Consider the following 21,233-nt stretch of genomic DNA (forward strand, 5'->3'; position numbering starts at 1 on the left):
CTTGACCATCTGAGCTACCCAGGAGCTCCGAGATATGGCAATTCTAATTCTGGGTACATACCCTAGAGAATTGAAAGCAGAATCTCCAAGAGATATTTGTGCACACATAACTAGAGCAGCATTATTCACAGTAGCCAAACAAATGGAAGCAACCCGAGTGTCCATCAACAGATGAATAGATAAACAAGCTGTGGTACATACATACGATGGAATATTATTCAGCCTTAAGAAGGAAGGAATTTCTGACACATGCTACAACACGGATGAACCTCGAGGCTGAGGGAAATAAGCCAGGCAGAAAGAGACTGGTGTAAGTTTATGATTCCACTTATATGAGGTACCTAGAGCATTCAAATGCATAGAGATAGAAAGCAGAATGGTGGTTGCCAGGGGCAGAGGCAAGAAGGAAATGGTAACTCAGTGTTTAATGGGTACAGAGTTTCTGTTTTACAAGATGAAAAGCATTCCTGAGATGGACGGTGGTGACAGCTACACAGCGGTGTGAATGCAATTAACAACGCTGAGCTGTCTACGTAAAGTGGTTAAGATGGAAAGATTAATGATGTGGATTCTTCACCATAATTTAAAAACCACCACCACCAAAAATATCATGCTACACCTATGTGGTAGGCAGAATTCTAAGATGAGCCCCACTGCCCAAGCCCTGTATAATTCTCTGCCCTTGACTACGGGCAGAACTTATAAGCTTGCCTCTAACCAGTGAGATATAACAAAGGTGATGGGATGTCAACCCCTGATTAGGTTATGGATTATGGAAAAGGTGAAGAGAATTTGCTGATGTAATGAAAGCCCTGGTCAGTTGACTTTAATTTACTCAGAAGGGAGATTATCCTAGGTGAGTCAAACCTAATCATGCGAGTTGTTTTTAAAAAAGGATGTAGAGGGGTGCTGGGTGGCTCAGTTGGTTAAGCATCTGACTCTTTTTTTTTTTTAATTTTTTTTAACGTTTATTTCTTTTTGAGACAGAGAGAGACAGAGCATGAACGGGGAAGGGTCAGAGAGAGAGGGAGACACAGAATCTGAAACAGGCTCCAGGCTCTGAGCAGTCAGCACAGAGCCCGACACGGGGCTTGAACCCACAGACCACGAGATCATGACCTGAGCCGAAGTCGGACGCTTAACTGACTGAGCCACCCAGGCGCCCCAGCATCTGACTCTTGATATCAGCTCAGGTTGTGATCTCGAGGTCATAGGATCGAGCCCCCAGGTGGGCTTTGGTGTTGTGGAGCCTGCTTGGGATTCTCTCTCTCTCTCTCTCTCTCTCTCTGCCCTCCCCCCACTCTCCCTCATTCCCTTTCTCTTTCTCAAAATAAATAAACATTTTTTTTAAAAAAAAAAGGATATAGAGATCAGAGACTCTCCTGCTGACCCCGAAAGAAGCAAGCCACCTTGAGTTCTACAACCACAAGGAGATGAATTCTGCCAACAGCCTGAGGCAGCTTGGAGGCAGTTCTCTGTCTCTTTGAGCCGCCGATGAGAATGCAGCCTGCCCAATACCTTGATTGCAGGCCGAGCAGGACACCCGGCTGAGCCAGACCCAGACTCCTGGTCCACAGAAAATAGGAGGTAAAAAAATGCATATTATTCCAAGCCACGCCGTTTGTGGTAACTTGCTGCACAGCAGCAGAGAACTAAGGCAATCTTGCAGACAGGCCAGACTTAGCTGAATAAAGCCCAGTGTCAGCGTCAGGTGGAAATGTGGGGATGTCGGCGAGGGTGTTGCGGTGGAGGACAGACCAGAGCAGCCGTGGTGGAGATAATGCTGTGAAGAGCACACAGCCCTACAACCCTGTGACTCCATTCCCAGGTAGAGATGCAAAAAACGTGGACGCAGGTCCATAGGACGTGTATAGCATGATGCTCTGGGGACAAGGGTTGTCAGAGAGAACCTAGGTGTCCATCCCGGGGAGAGTGGGAAGAAGCATGGGAATGGCTCACACCGTGAATTATGCAGCAGGCAGGCAAGATTAAATGCACACATAGCAACGTGGATGGGCCTTAATGCTGAGTGTAAAATGTGAGAAATGACACCAGAACCAAAACACTACCATTTGCAGAAAAAAAGAAGAAAAAAACCCCATAAAGACAATATCCATCTTGCAAAAGCACCTACAAGGGGGTGGAGGAACGAGTTCCATTAGCATGTTGCCTCTGCGGAGGAAGGGAATGGAAGTGGGGTAGAGATAAAAGAGAATAAGGAAAACAAGAGAGGCGTTTTATATTGACCAAAGATGATAATGCACCGGGGAACTTAACTCCACTTGAGAGTACAATGAACTGTACCTGAGGCCCCGCAGCAGCTGAGGCGACAGTAAGGTCCACTCTCGAAGAAGGAGACAGCTGGGCAGGGAGCGAAAGGACAGGGGATGCTAATGAAGTGAGACATTAATTCAGCCCCAGAGGGAGTCCTGCCTTTATATTCGTAACGACTTGTAATGGGAATGACAGAGAGCCTAAAATTGTTCAATTTTGTTTATTTATTTTTAATAAAGGGAATTTATCGGCTCAAATGACCTAGAGGTAGGTTTCAGGTATAGACGGATTCAGGAAATGAGATAATGTCATCAGGATGTCCCCGGGTGCTCTTCCAATCGGCTTGCCTCTGGGTTGTCTTCCTTCTTAGGCTGACCCCATTGGATGACAAAGACGGTCCCTAGCAATGCCAGCTGTATAGTCTCCAGCCAACGAACCCCGAAGTGTGGGCGTCCCTCGTCCAGAGGTTCCCACAAAAGTCCCACAACTAACCCTGAGTCACGGAGTCACATGCCCACACCTGAACCAATCCCCAGGGCTCTGATGGCCACGCCGGGGTGGCATAATCACCTGGGACCGTTGGGGAATCCTGATAGAGAGAATGGCCCAAGCAAGAGCTTAGCAACATGAAGACACAACAGCAGAATGTGAGGTTCCTTGCTGCCTGGCTCAGGCCTGGCCGTCCCAGGGAGGCAGGCACCATTAGAGTCTCTGAGCAGAAGGATCAGATCCGCAATTTGCAGACCACTTGGCAGCTAGTGGTGGGTGGCCTGGGGGGGGGGGGGAGCGGGCGACATTCAGGCCCTCCAGCGTTTCCTCTGACAAAGAAAATGCCTCCAGAAGTGCCCCCCTCTAAGCCATTCTCCCTGCCAGAGTCTCTTTCCCAGAAAGCAAAGAGGCTAGCAGGCTCAGAGTGTTTTCAACATAAATGGTTGGGGGAGGGCCCTCTTGGGGTCCTGGGTCATTGCAAGAGAGCTCATATGGAAGCAAATCTATATAATCAGTTGCCAGAAAAGTACTTAACTGGCCTGTATTCATCCTGCACCAGGAGAGCTGCAGAGACAGAATGGTCCCAATCCCTCAACAAAAACCCATTCTGGGCCAGCCCCAGGGTCTGGGGATTCTCCAGCACTTAACCACCAGCCTTTCTGCCCCACCCGGCCCACGAGCACCTGGTGGGTGGCTGCTGCATTGTCTCTTGAGGGCACTGGGGGCAATGCTGGGCTGCGCTGGGCAGGGCTATGGTGGGGGGAGGCATGGGGATCTGAAGACCTTTCTTTATGTGGCCCCCACAACACCTCCCCTCAAGCCACATCTCCCGCTGCCTGGGGTTTTGAACGCAGTTCTCAGGCTTTTTCATGGCTGTAGTGGGCAGCATGTTGCCTAATGAACAGCCAGCCACAAGAGGCTGAGCTCCAACTGTGGGCAAAGAACAGGTAGCGCTGCTTTCCCCCAGAATGGGGAGGCTTGGTGCGGGTCTGCACCTGCCTCTGGAGCAGGAAATGCAGCAGAGAGAGATGTACGGATTGGTTAGAGTGCTTTCAGCTGAAAGAAATAGAAGGCCCAACTCAAAGGGGCTTCAACAATAAAAGAGAGGTCTCCTGCACGAGGAAGCCCCGAGGGAAGACAGCTCAGGGCTGGTTAGTTCAGTGCTACAGTGACATCAGTAGAGACCCAGGGCTTTGGATGCAGAGCATCAGAAGCTCCAGGAGGAATGAGATCAGCTGAAAAAAAAAAAAATGGGTTTGATCTTATAGACAGCTTCCCGTGCTGTCCTCAATGGGCCAGCTCTGCTCTTGGGGCAGCTTCTCTCATGATCACAGTATGGCTACCACAGCTCCAGGCATCGCATCCAGACATGACTGCACACAGCAGAGGAGACCACCTCTTCCTGATTTACTCTTCTTCTTCTTCTTCTTCTTCTTCTTCTTCTTCTTCTTCTTCTTCTTCTTCTTCTTTTTTTCTTCTCCTGGTTACATCTTGTTAAGAGTAAGGGAACTTTTCCCAGAATCCCCCTAGCAGCTTCTGTGTCTTATCTCACTGGCCAGAATTTCATCACGCACTCATTCTTGGCCAGTCTCCAGCAGAGGGCACTGGCTTACAGGGTGTGGACTACCCCAACAGTACCGGATTCTGACCCTCCAGCAGCATCTGTGACACCGAGACACAGAGGTTCTTCCCTTCACAAGTCAGTGGAGAGGGGTTTGGGGTTCTAGCCCTGTTTTCTTCACCAATCAATGTCTGATCCTGGACAAGTCGGATCCCCTTGTCAGTCACCCACGTGGCAGGCATTCACAACTTGCAAACACACTCCTGATTCGGCTTGGTGGCAATGCGCCCAGCCAGAGGAGAGATCACGACTGTGTAAGCAGTTGTGACAGTACCTCTGTCCTTTGTTAAATACGTGCCTGGGCAGCCTCCACTGCAACGAGGTGTAACCATGTGACCCATTCCCAGGCGATGACACAGAAGGGGGACCCGGCTGCGGTATTTCTGGAAAAGATGGGGAAGGCCCTCACCTCTTTTCTTTCCCCTGCCTTTCTCCCTTCTTTCCAGTTTTGTTCACCAGTAAGCGAGGACGTGATTTTTGGAGCCGTGGCAGCCATTTTGCAATGAGGGAAATACCAAGAAAATCTCAGACTTGCTAACCTCACGTTGTCACGTTACTGGGCTGTGAGACAATCCTAAAACCACATGGATTTGTTACGTGGGTAAAATAAACTCCCATTCAACTAGGCCTCCATTGGTTGAGCTCTCTTTACCGGTAGCCAAAATACCTTAACTGACACGGAGCTCAGTTTCTTTACCAATAAAACGAAAAGACTGACTCCAGTGGTGGCCATCTTCCTTTGGGTTCTCCTCTTTGATGAAGGACTCCTCCTAGAATTTCCCCTTTAGAGCACCAAGGAAGGCCAAGTTCCTGCCGATCTTTCGTCTGTCCTTGCAAACCTGATAGGGCCAAATGATGACAATAGAGAGTCCCTGAAGCCCTTTCCTTTCCTGCCGGGAAACTCCATCCATGACCAAAAGGACACGGGTGAGAATCAGTCACAGGTTCATATAACAAAACCACAGAAGCCTGACAACAGCATCTTAAGCAAATAAGCTTTGGGGTTTTTTTACCTCAATAAGAAGTCCAGAGGCCAGGAGGCCACTGGGGTTTGGGTGAGGTTATCAGGGACCGGGGTCCTTTCAGCTTCCTACCTTGTCATCCTTGGCAAGTGCCTTTGTCTTTATGGTCACAAGACGCCTGTTACCCTTTCAGGCAGAGCTTCATGGTCCAGAGAGGAATAAGGGGAAAGGGAAAGGCCAAAGGGAAGAGTCACCGAGTCTCACAAGAAATCCCTACTCAGAGGCCACCTGTCATTGGTCATTTGGGTTGTGTAACCATCCCTGGCTTTGAGGGAGAAGAAGGGGAGAATGGCTGTTGGGTAGACAACTAACCACATGGGCCACCAGGTTTGGGGTCAGAAGAGCTGGGGTGCAGTCCCACTACTTGCTGCTGCCTCTGTGACCCTGGCAGTTGGGTGAAAGTCTTGAGTCTCAGGAGCCTCATCTGTCTGGCATCCGCGCGAGGGTCCCCAAAAGGCTGGGGTGCTAGTTTGGGGACCCGGGGTTGGTGTGGGAATGGGAAGGGTGGCTTACTCAGGCTCTTTTGATTTTAAGTGATAGACACTCACTCAACTTCTCTACAGAGAAAAAAAGAGGTGGGTGGGGATTTATTCTGAGGATGAGTGGCACATCTCAGACCCGCTGGGCCAGGGGAGCGGTCAGACCTCAGGCGGGACTGGACCACAAGCTGGAGAGCCCTTAGAGACAGGAGCCACCGCCCTCTCTGGCTCTCCTGGCCTCGGGCTTGCCTCCAAGCCCACCTTGGCTTTTTCGCCCTTGCTGTCTGCACCTTCTATCCCCCTGGAGGAAGAGAGGCTTCCTCAGCCTATAGCTCCCACGTTCCCCTGGTCAATGGACTGCTGGCGTGTCTGCATTCTTATTGTGGATTTGTGGGGAAGAGGGTCTGATGGTCCAGCTCATACTTGCGTCCACCTCTTATCCCATCGGTCCAGCCGTAGGATTAGCTGAGGCTGACTAGCACACCCGAGACAAAGCGCTGCCCACCAGGGGAGGGGTGACGCAGAGGCAGGAGAGTCTTCCTTGGGGTTACGGGAGGCAGGGTCCCGTGGGAAGGATGGCTGGTTGAAGGCCGACTTTATGCATTTTTTTTTTTTGAGAGAGTGCAGGGGAGGGGGGGGGGAAGAGAGAGAGACAGAGAGAGGATTCAAAGCAGGCTCTGCCCTGACAGCGGAGAGCCCAACGCGGGGCTCCATCTCAGGAACTGAACCATGAGATCGTGACCTGAGCTGAAGTCGCTTAACCACTTGAGCCACCCAGGCGCCCCCGGACTTCACGTGTTCTCATGTGTCCAAAGCTTCATTCGCTTCAGTCAAGTCGGATGCTCCCTTTCCCCTCACCCCCTCTTCAGGATGGAATCCGTTTCCTTGGGACCATATGATCCCAAAACAGCTCCCAGGAGACCGTGGGGAGGGAAACGGGGGAAATGAAAGATGTCCCCACATCAGTCACCTCCAAGATCTTGCCAGTTTGAACAGGACAAGAAAGCAGATGGGAGGCGGAAGAATGAACCTGGATGAATGCACGTCCTGATCCCTGGAAACAGTTACACGGCACAGGTTATACAGTAAGGCGGAATTCTGGCTGCAGATGGAATTAAGAATACCGGGCAGCTGCCCTTAAAATAAGGAGATGATCCTGATTATCCAGGTGGGCCCAATGTCATCACAAGAGTCCTTTAAACATGGAGAGGGAGGCAGAAGAGACGTGATCTGAGACTCGAGCAGCAGTTGCTGGCTTTGGAGATGGAAAGGGGCCACAAGCCAAAGAGTGCGGGCAGCTCGCGGAAGCTGGAAGAGGCAGAAAATAAATTGTCCTGTAGAGCCTGGAGAAAGGAACACAGCCCTGAAGCCATCCTGATTTTAACCCAGCGATGCCTGGGTCAGGGTTCTGACTTCCAGAATTATAAGATAGTAAATTTGTATTGTGTTAAGCCACCGAGTTGGTGGTAAGTGCTTACCCTGCAGCAATGGGACGTTAATACACAGCATTTCAAGAGCAGCCTTCCACATGGTGGGAGTGATGGAGAGGCATCCGGGGCGGGCGCTGCAAAACAGAAATAAAATATTAAACATTTCTGCATTTCTACATTTCTAGCAGCCACATATGACACATAAGAAGAACAGGGGCGCCTGGGTGGCTCAATGGGTTAAGCATCTGACTTCAGCTCAGGTCACGATCTCACAGTTCACCAGTTCGAGCCCCGTGTTGGGCTCTGTGCTGACAGCTCAGAGCCTGGAGCCTGCTTTATGGATTCTGCGTCTCCCTCTCTCTCTGCCCCTCCCCTGCTCCTGCTCTATCTCTCTCTCTCTCTCAAAAATAAATAAACATTAAAAAAAATTTTTTTAAGGGGCACCTGGGTCACTCAGTCGGTTATGCATCCAACTTCGGCTCAGGTCATGATCTCGCAGTCCGTGAGTCCGAGCCCCGCGTCAGGCTCTATGCTGACAGCTCAGAGCCTGGAGCCTACTTCAGATTCTGTGTCTCCCTCTCTCTGCCCCTTCCCCGCTCGTGCTCTGTCTCTCTCTGTCTCTCAAAAATGAATAAACATTAAAAAAAATCTTTTTTTAATTTTTTTAAAGAACAGGCAAAATCAGTTTCAATAACGTTTTAAAGCAACGTGTTCTGAATACTGTCATTTCAACATATAATCGATACAAATAAATGAGACATTTATGGTATTAATTAGTGAGATAATCTCTGGTGTTAGATATTATTAATGAGATGTTCCACGTTCTGTTTTCATCCTGTCTTCAGAAGCCCGTGTGCATTTTACACTCACAGGACATCTCAATTTTCCCGGACACGTTTCAAGTGCTCATGAGCCACACATGGCCAGTGGCTACTGTGGTGGACTGCATAGTGGCCATACCTCTGGTTACTCGACTGGCAACAGCTAGCAGTAGCCTGGACAGGGATCCATTTGTGAGACACACAAGGGAAACTGCCAACCCCTGCTGATCTGCGGCTATGGGTAAGACATCTGAGAGTCAAGTTCTTTCCTAATCAGGATCCTCAGTGGCCGTGGGGGCACCCCGATTGTGTTTGTGCATCTGAGAGTCCAGAGGGGTCAGTGGGCTTAATCATGGTGGACAGGAAGGCCCCAGAGAAGACAGGCGTGGCTACCAGCTTGGGGGAAATGACAGCTCCTTGGATTGAGGGTGGAGAGTCCCATGGGAACACGCACAGGCTAAGAAGGAAATTTTAAAAGCCTGTGCCTGGAACATTCTGCCTCTAAAGAATCAGGTGAGCTCAGAGCAGGGAGCCAAGTACAGAGAGAGTGTGAGACGGCTTCATATTTGGAAAGTAGACAGAAACCGTTGCTTGGGCTTTAGATGCGGAGCATCAGAAACTCCAGGAGGAATGAGATCAGCTGAAAAAAAAAAATGGGTTTGATCTTATAGACCAAACAGGAACAGTGGGGAACAGGCCAAAACCAGAGTGGAGGAGAACAGAAAGCCGCCTCCATGGCTGTAATTCTGCTCCTCATCTTTGGGGGAAGGTGGGACCAGCTGGGAACAGGCTGAAGGTGATGTCGGTGGTAGCCTAAGGGGTGGCCAGGAGAGGGAGGAAAGCTTAGCTGCAGGAGAAGAGCAGAGGCAGGGCCTGGGGCGGGGGGGGGGGGGGGCTACACTGTGGACAGATCACAGGAGTCACTTATAGCCCGGGGCCTGAAAGAACCAAGGGAAGTCGGCTGGGGCCAGCAGCTCTGGGCCGACTGGCCCAGCCAGCCCTCCCCAGGCGAGGATGATGGTAGCAGCCTTCAGCCCCTCTCCCCACACTGTAGACAGAAGAGAGCTGGAGAAGCCAGAAAGGGGGGGAGCTGACCTGGCGTCCCCCCTCCCCAGGAGGGTGCAGCCCAGGCCTCCAGCATCCCATGGAGCTCAACCGTTAAAATCTGCTCAGCACTTAAAAGTTCCAGCCACTAGTTGGGGCCAAAAAAACATCCTTGGTCTTTGACCTTGGCCTGTGGCAACATCGCCTTTTTCTACAGGGAGTATGGGACCTAGGAGCTGAGAATACCCTTCAGCCAACTTACACGTCATCTCCCTTACTCTTACCATAGTCATTCAAGGTGGGGATCATTCTTGCCCATTTCATGCCTGAGAAAACAGAGCCTCGGGGAGGTGGGGGGTGACTCCGTGGAATAGTCAGGACAGGGCTTGGTTTGCTGTTGTAACCAACATCTTTGAAATCTCATACCAATACAATAGTTCATTCTGGCTCCCACTATATGTCTCTAGGGGGCTGGCAGGAGCATCGTCTCCGCACAGGTCACTCAGGGATTCAGGCTGATTGAGGCTCTGCTCTCTGGAACAGTGGCCTTCCCAAACCCCCTGGCAGGGGAGGATACAGCTGGAGGCTTGCACACTGGCTCTTCTATGCTTTGCTGTGGCCCTGCCTAACTAGAAAGGAGCAGGGAAGTCTGAGAGAGCAGCGAGGATGTCCAATGAGGCACACGCAGTCAGGAAATGAGAGCAAGTTTTTAACTCAGGAGTGTCTAATGTCACAGTCCTTGCTCTCAAGTCTATATTATACAGCTTTGCCCCCAATGACTTTGAATGCTTGTTGTGAGCTGTACGGCAATGCGCAAGTTCAAGGGATGTCAACACCATGACTCCCCGATAGTTTCATAAATCTCCTCCTCAGCCCCTCCCCAGGGAGAGAGGGCTCTGCAAACCAAGGGCCCTCTCCGGCCAGGAGGCAATCGGGCACTACCCCTGCCCTCTGGGCCTCTCCCCTGCATTCCAGCCTGCACACTATGTCCCTGTTTAGTCCAGTGCCCTCAGGTTCCTAAACTGGAAGATTCCTTTTCATTCTTGTAGAATCTGGAGCCCCAGTTCTCCTCCACCGCTAGTGCCTGCCCCAATCCTTGCTACCGGCCCTGCTAATCTGTTAATTATCCACGGCTAGCGGCTAGCGGTGAAGCCTGTTAATTGAAAACTCAGCCCCCTCCTTTAATTGCCTGCCTGCCTTCTGGCTGTTTCGGTTTCCTCTCCATTCTCTGTAAGCTGTTGGGCCTTTGGTTCTCTGCCTTTGAGTTCTGGATTTCTTCCTGGCCATTTGTTACCGCCTTTTACAGAGCTGATCACTGGGGCTGCTGAGGCCCTGGTGTGAGAATGAGGGAGTCGCACCCACTCCTTCTTGATCTACTGTGGGGGGCAGGAAGGCAGATAAAGCAGTTTGCCCCAGGAACTAATGGAGAGGTACTGGGCCAGTGGGAGGACTCACAGGGGAAGCAGATTTTAACTTAAACGAAATGCCAAACTCCCCATCCTTGCAGAGCCGGCCAGAGGAGCTGGCTGCCTGGGAGGGTTGTCAGGGGCCTCAAAGCGGGCTGTGCAGGTGTCTGGAAGGTTCCCACTCTGAGTCTCCCCCTCACCCCCACACCCACTGCCTAGAGGGTTTTCTGACCTTCAGTCCTTTGAATCTGGCCCCTGGCCTCATCCACCCCTTCTCTCCCTGGCACATCACCAGATTGGCCAGGCACAGATAGAATTTGCAAGTGTCAACAATCTGATGAGTGAAAAAAAGCAAAGTTCAGAAAAATGGGGATAATATGATCCCATTTTTCTAATAAAACTGAGTGGGGTAAATATATATATATATATATGTTTGTAACACATTTTTTTTTAATTTTTTTTTCAACGTTTTTTATTTATTTTTGGACAGAGAGAGACAGAGCATGAACGGGGGAGGGGCAGAGAGAGAGGGAGACACAGAATCGGAAACAGGCTTCAGGCTCCGAGCCATCAGCCCAGAGCCTGACGCGGGGCTCGAACTCACGGACCGCGAGATCGTGACCTGGCTGAAGTCGGACGCTTAACTGACTGCGCCACCCAGGCGCCCCTGTAACACATTTTTTTAAAGTTCTAGTAAAATGCTCACCAAATTGATGAGCAGTAATTTTTGGAGGGTGGGTTGGGAGAAGGAGAAGTGAAGACTAACATTTTTATTGTTACCATTTGAATTATTTCACCAAGAAAGGGAGCACGTGAACATTTGTCCTCAATGGCTATCACCTTGGACAAACCACTTGACCACCATGAGCCCCAGGGACCTCATCCGTAAAAGGGAGACTTGTCCTCAAATCCCCTTTCACTCTGTATTAGGGCTCTTGGTTGGAAGCAACCTAAACCAACCCAAGCTCGTATAATAAAAAGGGGGAGCATTTCGGGGTGCCTGGATGGCTATAAGTTAAGCATCCAATGCTTGATTTCGGCTCAGGTCATGATCTCACGGTTTGTGAGTTCAAGCCCCGTGTCAGGCTCCACGCACAGGCTCCACAGCATGGAACCTGCTTGGGATTCTCTCCCTCTCTCTCTGTCCCTCCCTGGTTTGTGCTCACTCTCTCTCTCTCTCTCTCTCTCTCTCTCTCCCCCAATAAATAAATAAGCTTTTTAAAAAGGTGTGGGGAGAAGCCTTTCATAAAAGGACACAGAGATTTTTATGCATCCAGATGTTAGGCAAGAAGAATAATGCTAGGGATATCTCTCCATCTCTCCTTACCTGTGTTCCTGTTTTCTCCTCTCTCTTTAAAGAATGATTTCTCTGCTTCCACATCCCCATGGAAAAAAAACAAAGCAGTAAGGTTTACATATCATGGGTCTAGCCCACTAGAAAGGCCTAGGTCCTAATTCTAAAGTCTTAGGCAAGGTTCTTATTGGCCAACTTGGTGACTATCAGTCAGGACAGGCTGGGGTATGCTGTGGTAACAGACAGCCCCCAAATCTCAATGGCTTTAAAGCAGTAAAATGTCTTACACATGCAACATGTCCACCGTGGATATCGTCACTCCGTGACCCAGTATGATGGAGGCTGCCTCTCAACAGGGGCATCCAGGACCTCACAAACACGGAAAGAGATGGGGGAGACTAACATGGGCTCTTAAAGCTTCCTCCCGGAAGTCACACGCACATCGCTTCCTGTGACGTTTGGTTGGTCAGAGCAATCAGATGCCACAGGCCTGAACTGCAGTGGACAGAGAAGTCAACCACGATGAGCCTGGAATCGAAGAAACAGCCCCACTGACTACCAGAATGACCACCTACCCACTCTCCTTTCACTGGCCCATCCCTACAGGAAGTCCCACTATGCTAATGAAATGCTGCCAGCAAAGGAGGCAGAGATTCTTGGGGAGGCTTCAGTTTCCTGCCATTGTTAGCTTGCTCCTCTTCTGTGGTGCAAAAACAAAGACAAAAACACATCAAGGCTGGGAGCTAGAGGTCCAAAAGATTGCTGGAGACTCCTGGTGAATCCCAGGGTTGCCAAGGCCCCCACTCCCCACACTTCGGAACTTGGGGTCCCAGGAGGACAGCCTTCTCCTCAACCCAACCTTTTCCCCCTTCCAGCATGAAAGACAATACTTCTGAAGGTTAGGAGTCTGGGTAGGGGTGGGGGATGGGAGGGAACCTCTGAAAAATTCTACCTAAGGATCCACAACATAAGCTCCTTGCTCTGGTGGTCCCTCACCGTCTTCATCTTCAGAAACCATGTGGACATTAAGGAGTGGGTGCCAGGCAGAGGTGAACTTCAGGGTTCAGAGGTCTGGGTTCAAGCCCTGGCTCTATCACTAACTGGCTCTCTGACCTGGGCAAGTCAGTTAATACCCTGGAGCTTCAGTTTCCTCATCTGTAAGCTGGGTTAATTACAAGGTCTGGCTGCCCGATGGTCCTTCTGGGTTCTGGTGAGGACCGGCTGCTATGATGGGTGTCACGGCTCCTTGCAAGGGGTGATGCCTGGGCAAATATAAAAGGTTATCTTTGTTGTCATGGCCTGCCTGGGATCCTCACGAGGGACTGGCCCTGCCCTGCCTCACGCCTGCCCCTGGGAATGGCCCACCTTCTCTCGTGCCTCCCCACCCAGCCATGAAACAGTCACTCTGCCAGCTCTGGAGAAGAACTCATCTCTGAGATTTTAGACAGAATAATTTCTTCTCCCTCTCACGCCTGCCTGTCCGGGAAAATCACACAACCCACACGCTCCCCCCCGTGTGCACCCACACGCTCCCAAAGCCATTGTTTCCCTCATCAGCCAGCAAAAAGCTTCCCATCTCTGCGAAGCCTAGTGAGGCATGGGAAGAGGAGGGGAGGCTGAGGAAAGAGGGCTGGCACCCCTACCTAGAGGGGCTCCTAGCACCTGGCCAAGGGCTGACCTCAGGAGGCAGGGACTGGGCTCCTTCCAGACTCCCACCCGTCTGGTTCCGGACACGAAGCTAGCTCTGGATCAGTTCAGTCACCCTGCGAGGCCCACCCTGCTGAGGCCTTGACCCAAGCCACTGCAGAAGCCACACAGGGCAGGAGTGAGTGTCAGTGCCCTGGCGTCAACGGCTGTTAACCCACCCAGGGAGCGTGGGTCACACAGCCAGTTAGTGACAGGCAGGATGAGAAGTCCCATGCTCTTTCTGCACTCTTTCCCAGACCTTCTTGCCACCGGAGGCCTGGAAGCCAGAAGAGCCTGGAAGGAGTTTCAAGGAGAGCCCAGGGACACTGGGAGCCCCAACTCCTCCCTCCCGGTACTGGGCTCACCCAGGTCTCTGCCACCCAGCACTGCTGGGGTTGGTTCCGCCAGCTCTTGGAAACAGCAGCCCCTTTTCCCAGAACACCATTCATCACGAGGACCAGGCTCCATCAGGCATAAAGCCTGCAAGGTCCCCATCAAGTGCAGGCATCCAAGGAGCAGGCCGGCTTCACCAACTGTGACTGAGTCTCTTCGGGACTGGACAGGTACGCCTGGAGAGGGGCACACCCTGGCCACCCTCCCCTCCAGTAGAAGGCAGGTTCTAGATCAGGGTCCAGAAGCGGCTGATGTGGACCCTTCCCCCTCTACCATCCAGGACCCTGGGTCTGGGGACTGATGATGGATTAAGGGAGCTCAGGGAGCAAGGAAGTGCAAGGCAGACAGAGCATTTGGGGGGAGACTGGAGATAGCGGACCCTTTCTCTACAGTAATGCCGACCTTTGCTCAAAACCTGTTTCCATGCCTCCTGTTTCTCCCCAGACGTGGCCTTCTACCAAAGGGCCTTGAGGAGGGAAGCCAGAAATAGCTGAGGCACCAGAGTCTGCCCCTTCTTGCAGCTCCCAGGTGGATACTGCTCCCCTCTCAGAGACTGGGGTGGGTTCTCCAGGATGGGAGGGAGCTGATCCCAGAGAAGGAAGGCGGTCTGAGAGAGGAAGTGGCCTTCCCAGGCTCCCAGAGCAGGGTTCCTGGCCCCGGGAACTGGGGGACACGCCCCATCTCTGCTGTTCCCACAGCCACCTCCTTCTGACCCCTCCACAAACTCCCTTGTCACTGCACCTGGCCCCACAGCCCATCAGGAGCCAGGGAAAGCGCCTCTCCAGGCACCAAAGGGTTTTGTGGACGGCACTGAGAGACAAAGCTTAGGGCCATCCTGGGGACTGATCATTATCCAGTCCCACCATAACCAGGGCCATAAATATGCCATGTTCCTTGACCCAGTAATCCCACTGTTTGGAATTCCTCCCAAAGACATAATTGCAAGGGGAAAATAGCTATATGTGCACGGCTGTTTATAGCAACATTATTTATAATAGTACAAAACTGGAATCAGCCAAAAAGCTCTGCAAGTTGTGGAGCGGATGGATGATGTGTCAATAAGGCAGAATATTTATGACGCGGCCAGGAAAAATGGCAACCTTGGAAAATTCTTCGTGAAATAATGTTAAGGGAAAAGAGAACAAAAACGTGTACACGTTTATTCAGTCAGCAAATGGTAACTGAGTACTGGGTCTAGGCCAGACTAGTACTGCTCTAGGCACTGGAGAGACTACCATGCATGGGACCAAGTCCTTACCCTCCTGGAAGGAACATTCCAGAAGTGATGCATATGGTAAACAAGGAATCATAACATCATCAGTTAAGTGCCTCCCTAAGACAGGCAGTGAACAGAGAGACTCTCCCAACCCCCACCCCCCGCCCTAGCTGCTCTCTGCTGCTCACTGTGGGGTCCATCTTGTCTGGGCAAGTGGGTCACCATAATGTGGCCCGGCAGAGGACCACGGACTCCCAAGGGAAAAGCCTTTCATCAGGCAAGGGCTACACCCAGGAGTGAGGAAGACAGGGACACCGTGCAACAATAACCAGGCCAAGGGCAATGGAAACAGCCAGCCTGAAGGGTCTTCAGGAGGGAAATCTGGCAGGGCACTTTTGGAAAGCCCATGAACGCTTGGGTTTGCGGACGAGCCAGGGGGAGAAGCAGGCCCCCCAGAGTGTCAGCTAGGTTGTCTACTAACCTGGCAAGTAGGGGCTCAGGATTGACTGTGCCTTGGGGACTAGGGGTCCAACCTGTCCTAGCAGGACCAGATCTGTATGTAGGATGTGTCCCATGGTGGCCCATGGAGGTAAGCAGGTAGGAAGGAGGGGTCCAAGTGTAATCTAGAGGTGGGCCGGCCCCAGTCCTGCCCACTCTGTGAAGCCCACTCCATTCAGATGCAGAATCCTCCCTCACTAGGTCCTCCTGCATGGGGGCAAGAGATTCACAGAGCAGTGGGGCTTGGAGGGATGGAGAAGCCGGGTTTCCAAGAACAGGAGGCCTTTTCCATTTTCCCAGAGCCTGGAGGGATCTTCCTAGGGTGGGGCAGAGCCCAGGCATGGAATTGCAGGGCACCCCCACCAAGTCCAGGGTCCAAGTAGACTGCTGGCTGTGGTCAGGGCTGGGGAACACTCTCTGTCATCACTCTCCTAGCCCAAGCAGAAGCTAAGAGACTCCCAGCTCGGGGCCCGTGGGAGGCACCAGGCAAACAGAGGAGTCGCAAGCTAAACATGCTATTAGCAGCGACGGAGAAGTGACAATTATCTGCACAGCTGTCAGCAGCATCTCTCTGCCCCCTCGAACCCGCACTCGGGGAGGGGCCACCTCTCATCTGCCTTCCCAGAGATCCCAACCCAGGAGAGAAAGGTGAGGAGGCGGGCATTCTGGGCCACCATTCCCTCGTGCTATGCCCGGGCCTTTCCCTGGGGATCTGGTCTTTCATCTGGTGACAGGGGACAGAATGGCAAGGCCCATCTCTCCACCTGTCCCCCTATAGCTGGGCCTTTGTTTCTCCAACTGCGAGCCGGTGGTGAAAGTAACACTGCCTCACGGGGTTGTTGGGAGGGTCCAGTGAGATATTTTGTGTAAAAGCACCTTGCAAATGCTAGAGGGCCACGGGGTCACTGTTGTTACAATTCTTCCATCCCAAAGATCTAATCTCCAGGGGTTCTCATTGTCTATTTCACTCACATGGAATCAAATTGAGGCCTAGGAAGCGCAAGCAATGTGACCAAAGTCACACAGCTACAAACGGAAATAGGTGTCAGTTTCAACGTTGGAACCCAGAGGAAGCTCAAAGAACATCTACCCCCATTCTGTTAAAGGGGACCTGAGGTCCAGAAAAGTGACCACAGAGCAGGATGGAGGGCGGACAGCACTGAAGGCCAGCCCTGCCAGTTCCCGCCTGGTGCCTTCTCTGGCTTTGTCCCCAGCCGGGGGCGGCTGGCCAGAGCAGCTGAGGAATGAACCAACTGCGGAGAACTGAAGCTCAACCCCAGCGGCCCGACTGGAGCTTGTGCCTCTCAGAGGGGCCCTCTTGGAGACGCAGTGCCATCACCTAGAGGAGTACACGCCTAGTGTTGGGCGTGTGGGCTCCACGGCCAGCTAATGAGAGGTGGGCCTTGACTGGAGGGGTAAGGAGCCTGTCCAGGTACCACAGCCGGTCACCCTTTCTGAAAGCTCACTCTGTCAGCTCTTGGGAACTGAACACCTTCCCCCAACACTGCCCCTCCAACGGGGTCGGTCTCCACATCTGACCGAAGAGCGCCCTGCAGGGGGTAGGCTGGGAGGTGAGAGGCAGGGTGAGAGGCAGGGTGGGCTTGGGGCCCTGCCCACCTGCCCGCCCCCACCTCCAGTCAGCCTCAGGAAAGCGTTCAGGGGAAGAGCAGCGGACTGGGGAGGCGGGGATGATGTGTCCCACTTGTGTGGGAGAGATGGTGAGGGGGGATGGGGGTGACTCACAGGACAGTGGGGGACATGACGTGTATCAAGGAACCAGGTGGAAGAGAAGGGAGGTGGCGGCTCAGGGATGGTCGAGGAGGGGGTGCATGGCAAAGGAACTCATTCCCAGAAGCCACTTGGCCACCTCGCAGGACTTTAAAAGGCGACGGGCTCATGCCCCTTGGGATTCATTTCGGCTCTGAGTAACAGCGTGTGAACAAGAGGGAAGTTTATTTCTCTCTCACACCTGCCTGTGGGGAGCCTGGAGCCAACCTAATGGCACTGCTCTGTGAGTGTCAGAGGGCTAGGGGGGCCCTCTAGCCCACCCACAGCCCTCTCACCCCCAGGCAGCACGTACAGAAGCCTTGCCTTTCTTCCCTCTACTTACGCTCAGCTGTGTGCCAGGGCTCTCTGGGCCTCAGCTGCCTGGTCTGGAAAGAAGGCAGAATGCTAGTGCCCCTGCCATCAGGGAGCACTCAGGGAAGACTCTGCCCCCGGCCGCCCTGTCCCCCCGACTGACCCACCCTCAGCCCGGGCCTCTGCGGCCACAACCATGACAGGGGTCATTGGCAGAGTGAGGGCTCTAAGAGGAAGTACTGGGAGCATCCAGGGACATCAGCGGAGATCATCTTGGGTGGCCCCTTCTTCTCTCTTAGAGCCTCCTCCCCAACAAGACGCCCTGGGCCCTTGGCCTTTCTGGACAGGCCTCCCACTGTGGCCTGAGTGTCTTTGCCTTGCTACTGGTGTTCACATTGTAAAACAGAGGAGGGTGATGCTTAATCCAAAGGAGCAAAGCTCTAATGGAGAGATTTCAGCCTTGAGGGGGAAGAGTTTGGCACGGTGTCCCCCACTCCGCCATGTGTCCTGAGCCTGTCCTGAGCTCCGGGTTCCCTGACTTTTCCACTGCCATCTGCACATTCCCCACAGAGACAGCCAGCCTTCAGGGAACCCTTGAGCTGCTCTTCGGGGTGACCCCGTGCCAATTACCCTTCCTTCCTCCCTCTAGGGGATAATGTGAGATCTGTGTGTGTGTGTGTGTGTGTGTGTGTGTGTGTGTGTGTGTGTGTGAAGGGACCTGGGGGGGGGGGGAGTCTGCTGAGACTTCTGGGGAAACTCCCCATTTGCTGTCTTTGGATGTGTGAGGACATGTTGTCTAAGCAGTGGCAGCCATCTTGTGACCATGAGGAAACAAGCCCAAAGGCGGGGAGGGGGAATGGTCCTTGACTACATCATTGAGATGGTAAATTAGCCAGCCCTGGCAACGCCCTGCCTCTATTTGTTATGTGACGTAATAAAAGCATCACGTGCATTTACACATTTTAGATGGGCAAACTCCTTTAGTTGCAGCCAAAAGTACTCTAACACAAAGGCCAAACACTATCTGGTGCCCACCTGCCTTTTCAGCCTCATCTTCCACCACAACCCTTCTAATCCATCTCTAGGTGAAACATGTTTTGCTTTCTTTGTTTTGCCTGCTGCCGATGGGCCTCCTCCGGTCTCTTCTAATTGGTGAACTCTTAGCCATCCCTCAAAGCCCAGATCAAAAACTCCCTCTTCTGCAAACTTCTAAGCTCCCCCAGGCAGAACTCAAGGCCCTGTTTTGTTACTTCAAACGCCTTCACGGTAGAATTCCCAGATAATTCTCTGTCCACTCGTCAGCTGCTCACCCCAATGCACTGTGAGCTCCTCGACGTTAAAGACCCCTTCTTCTTTATCAGAGTCTCCCCTCACACTGCACCTGGCATGCTACAGGTTCTTAGTAAATGCTGAATGCTGAATAAATAAAAACCCTCCCTCCTCCAGCCCTCAACTCTCCTGATGTTCTTGTCCAGCTGGGCAGGAAGGTGGTATACCTCTCACTCCCCAGGGAAAAGAATGCCAAGGTCGCCAGACTGGTTGACACAAAGTGAGGACTCCAGGCTGGGTTTCCTGGCTCCTGTCCAGGGCTCTTTCCAGAACTGAGTGGGGGAAACTGGGTGTGTTTCAGAGCTGGCATGACAGCTGTCCAAATTGACGTGACAGTGAGGGAGGCAGGAGCTGGGGGAGCAGAGGGAGCTGTCAGGTGCTGAACAATGCCGCCTGCCAGCCACCGAAGAGCAGAGGGGGGTGGGGAGGGGGAAGGGAGTTTGGTGCCGGGAAGGGGCTTGGGACCTCTTCTCCCAAGCACACCCACTACCCCAGCCCGTGCTGAGTCAAGCCTCTCACCAGGCAAAGGTGTGGACCCTGCAGCTGGTGGGCTCAGGGTCAGCCAGGGCCCCTTTGGGAACTCAACGAGAGTGGCTTGGAGGGGCTTTGGAGACTGGAATGGTGCTTTGCCCATGTGGGGAGGGAGCAGGGTTCAGTGGCAAGAGCACCAGCCATTTCTGGGGATGTGGACCGGGCTCCTGGGGCCGGCCCTGCTCCCCTGAAGCTAATGGCAGGATTGGATATATGCTGTGACTTCTGAGTCCCCCTCCTAGAGGCCCATGGAGCTGGGTTCCTGAGCGCCGAGCTGCCCTGGCCACAGCACACAGACACTCTGGGCCTGGCTCCTGCCTGAGTCCAGCCAGTGTGGCCTCTGCAGGCCTTCCTTCAGCTGCAGACCAAATCTGCCTTCCTGAGACCTGAGCCTCCCAGGCAGGGTGGCAGTGGAGGAGGGATGGGGGGGGGGGGGGGCAGTGCTCAGGAGCTGCAGCCAAGAGTTTTATTTTTTATTTATTTACTAGGTTTTCAAGATTTTTAAGTTGCTCAAGAACATCTTTTTGTAAGAAAAAAAAAAAAAAACCCACACACTTGAATATTCTAGGCAATGCTAATGTGTCTTTTAACTACTTCCTGCTCCCCCAAACAAGTTTCTGTCCCTAGAGATAGTAACTTCAGCTGGTATTATTTTTTCATAAAAATACTCCATGCAAAAATATATACTTGTTCATGGTAAACAGGTACCAAATGTCTACGATGAAACGTTTCCTTCTCCCCAGTAATCATTATTAACAATTTTGGGGGGGCGGGTCTTCCTCTGAACCTTCCAAAATTCAAATACGGGAGTAAGATATTCATCGTTTTCTCACAAAATACATAGTCCTTGTTTTCTACACAAATGGGGTCATGTTCTGTACGCGGTCCCGCTTCTCAGAGGCTTCTCCTTGCACACCCAGAAAGACCGCAAAGGTGGCTGCTGGGGCGTCCCTTCTCCCAACTGCTGAGCTATGACTAACCCAGCCCAGTCCCTGCAGTGGACCCGTCCCTGGGGTCTGCGGAGCTGGGGGAGGAGTCCGGGTGCGCGTAGTGGGATGGCGAGCATCCACGAGGGGCACTCAGAGGGTCCCGGACTAGCTGCTGGTGACCTCAAGCCCGCCACCAACCTTGAGTTTCTCCACGGGAGGTCGGAGTGGGAGTGAGTGATGGAGTCAGTCCAGTCCCTTCCTGCCTCCCCAAGGATGAGCAGGGGGTCACATCGTCCCGTGCCTCTCCAGGAGATGGCCCCAGTTCAGCAGCATGAGCTTGCTGACGGTGTTTGCTCTGCACTAGCAACCCCCGGCCGGCCGGGATCCCAGGCTCGGCACCACTGTGCCTGCTCCCTGCCCTCTACTTGTCCATTCCTTCTTTTTTTTAAATTTTTTTTTTAAGTTTATTTATCTTGAGAGGAGAGAGAGAGAGAGAGAGAGAGAGAGAGCAGGGGAGCGGCAGAGAGAGAGGGAGAGAGAGAGAACCCCGGGGCTCCATCCCAGGACCATGAGATCACGACCTGAGCCGGAACCAAGAGTCAGACGCTCAACGGACCGAGCCACCCGACGCCCTATTTGTCCATTCGTTCTGATACCGGGAGTCCTGAAACAATGCCACAGACTGGGAGGCT

At 52.6% G+C, this 21,233-nt stretch overlaps 1 protein-coding gene across 6 annotated transcripts in view; it reads right to left on the minus strand.

The window, feature by feature from the left end:
- GPAT2 (glycerol-3-phosphate acyltransferase 2, mitochondrial) overlaps positions 1 to 21,233 on the minus strand; it is a 51,781-nt gene that overhangs the window by 17,900 nt on the left and 12,648 nt on the right. For 4 of the 6 annotated variants that reach the window (XM_053890967.1, XM_053890970.1, XM_019446002.2 and 1 more), the window contains exons 3-4: positions 12,284 to 12,408; positions 7,364 to 7,449 (exon numbers count right to left, since the gene is read on the minus strand). The gene's annotated coding sequence lies outside the window, so the exon portion shown is untranslated. Of the gene's footprint in view, positions 1 to 7,363; positions 7,450 to 7,759; positions 7,921 to 12,283; positions 12,446 to 21,233 lie in introns of those variants that run through there. The other 2 variants (XM_053890968.1, XM_053890969.1) reach the window with 2 other exon arrangements.

This window comes from Panthera pardus, unplaced genomic scaffold, assembly GCF_024362965.1.
Source record: "Panthera pardus isolate Hobbes unplaced genomic scaffold, ASM2436296v1 HiC_scaffold_26, whole genome shotgun sequence".
Taxonomy (NCBI): domain Eukaryota; kingdom Metazoa; phylum Chordata; class Mammalia; order Carnivora; family Felidae; genus Panthera; species Panthera pardus.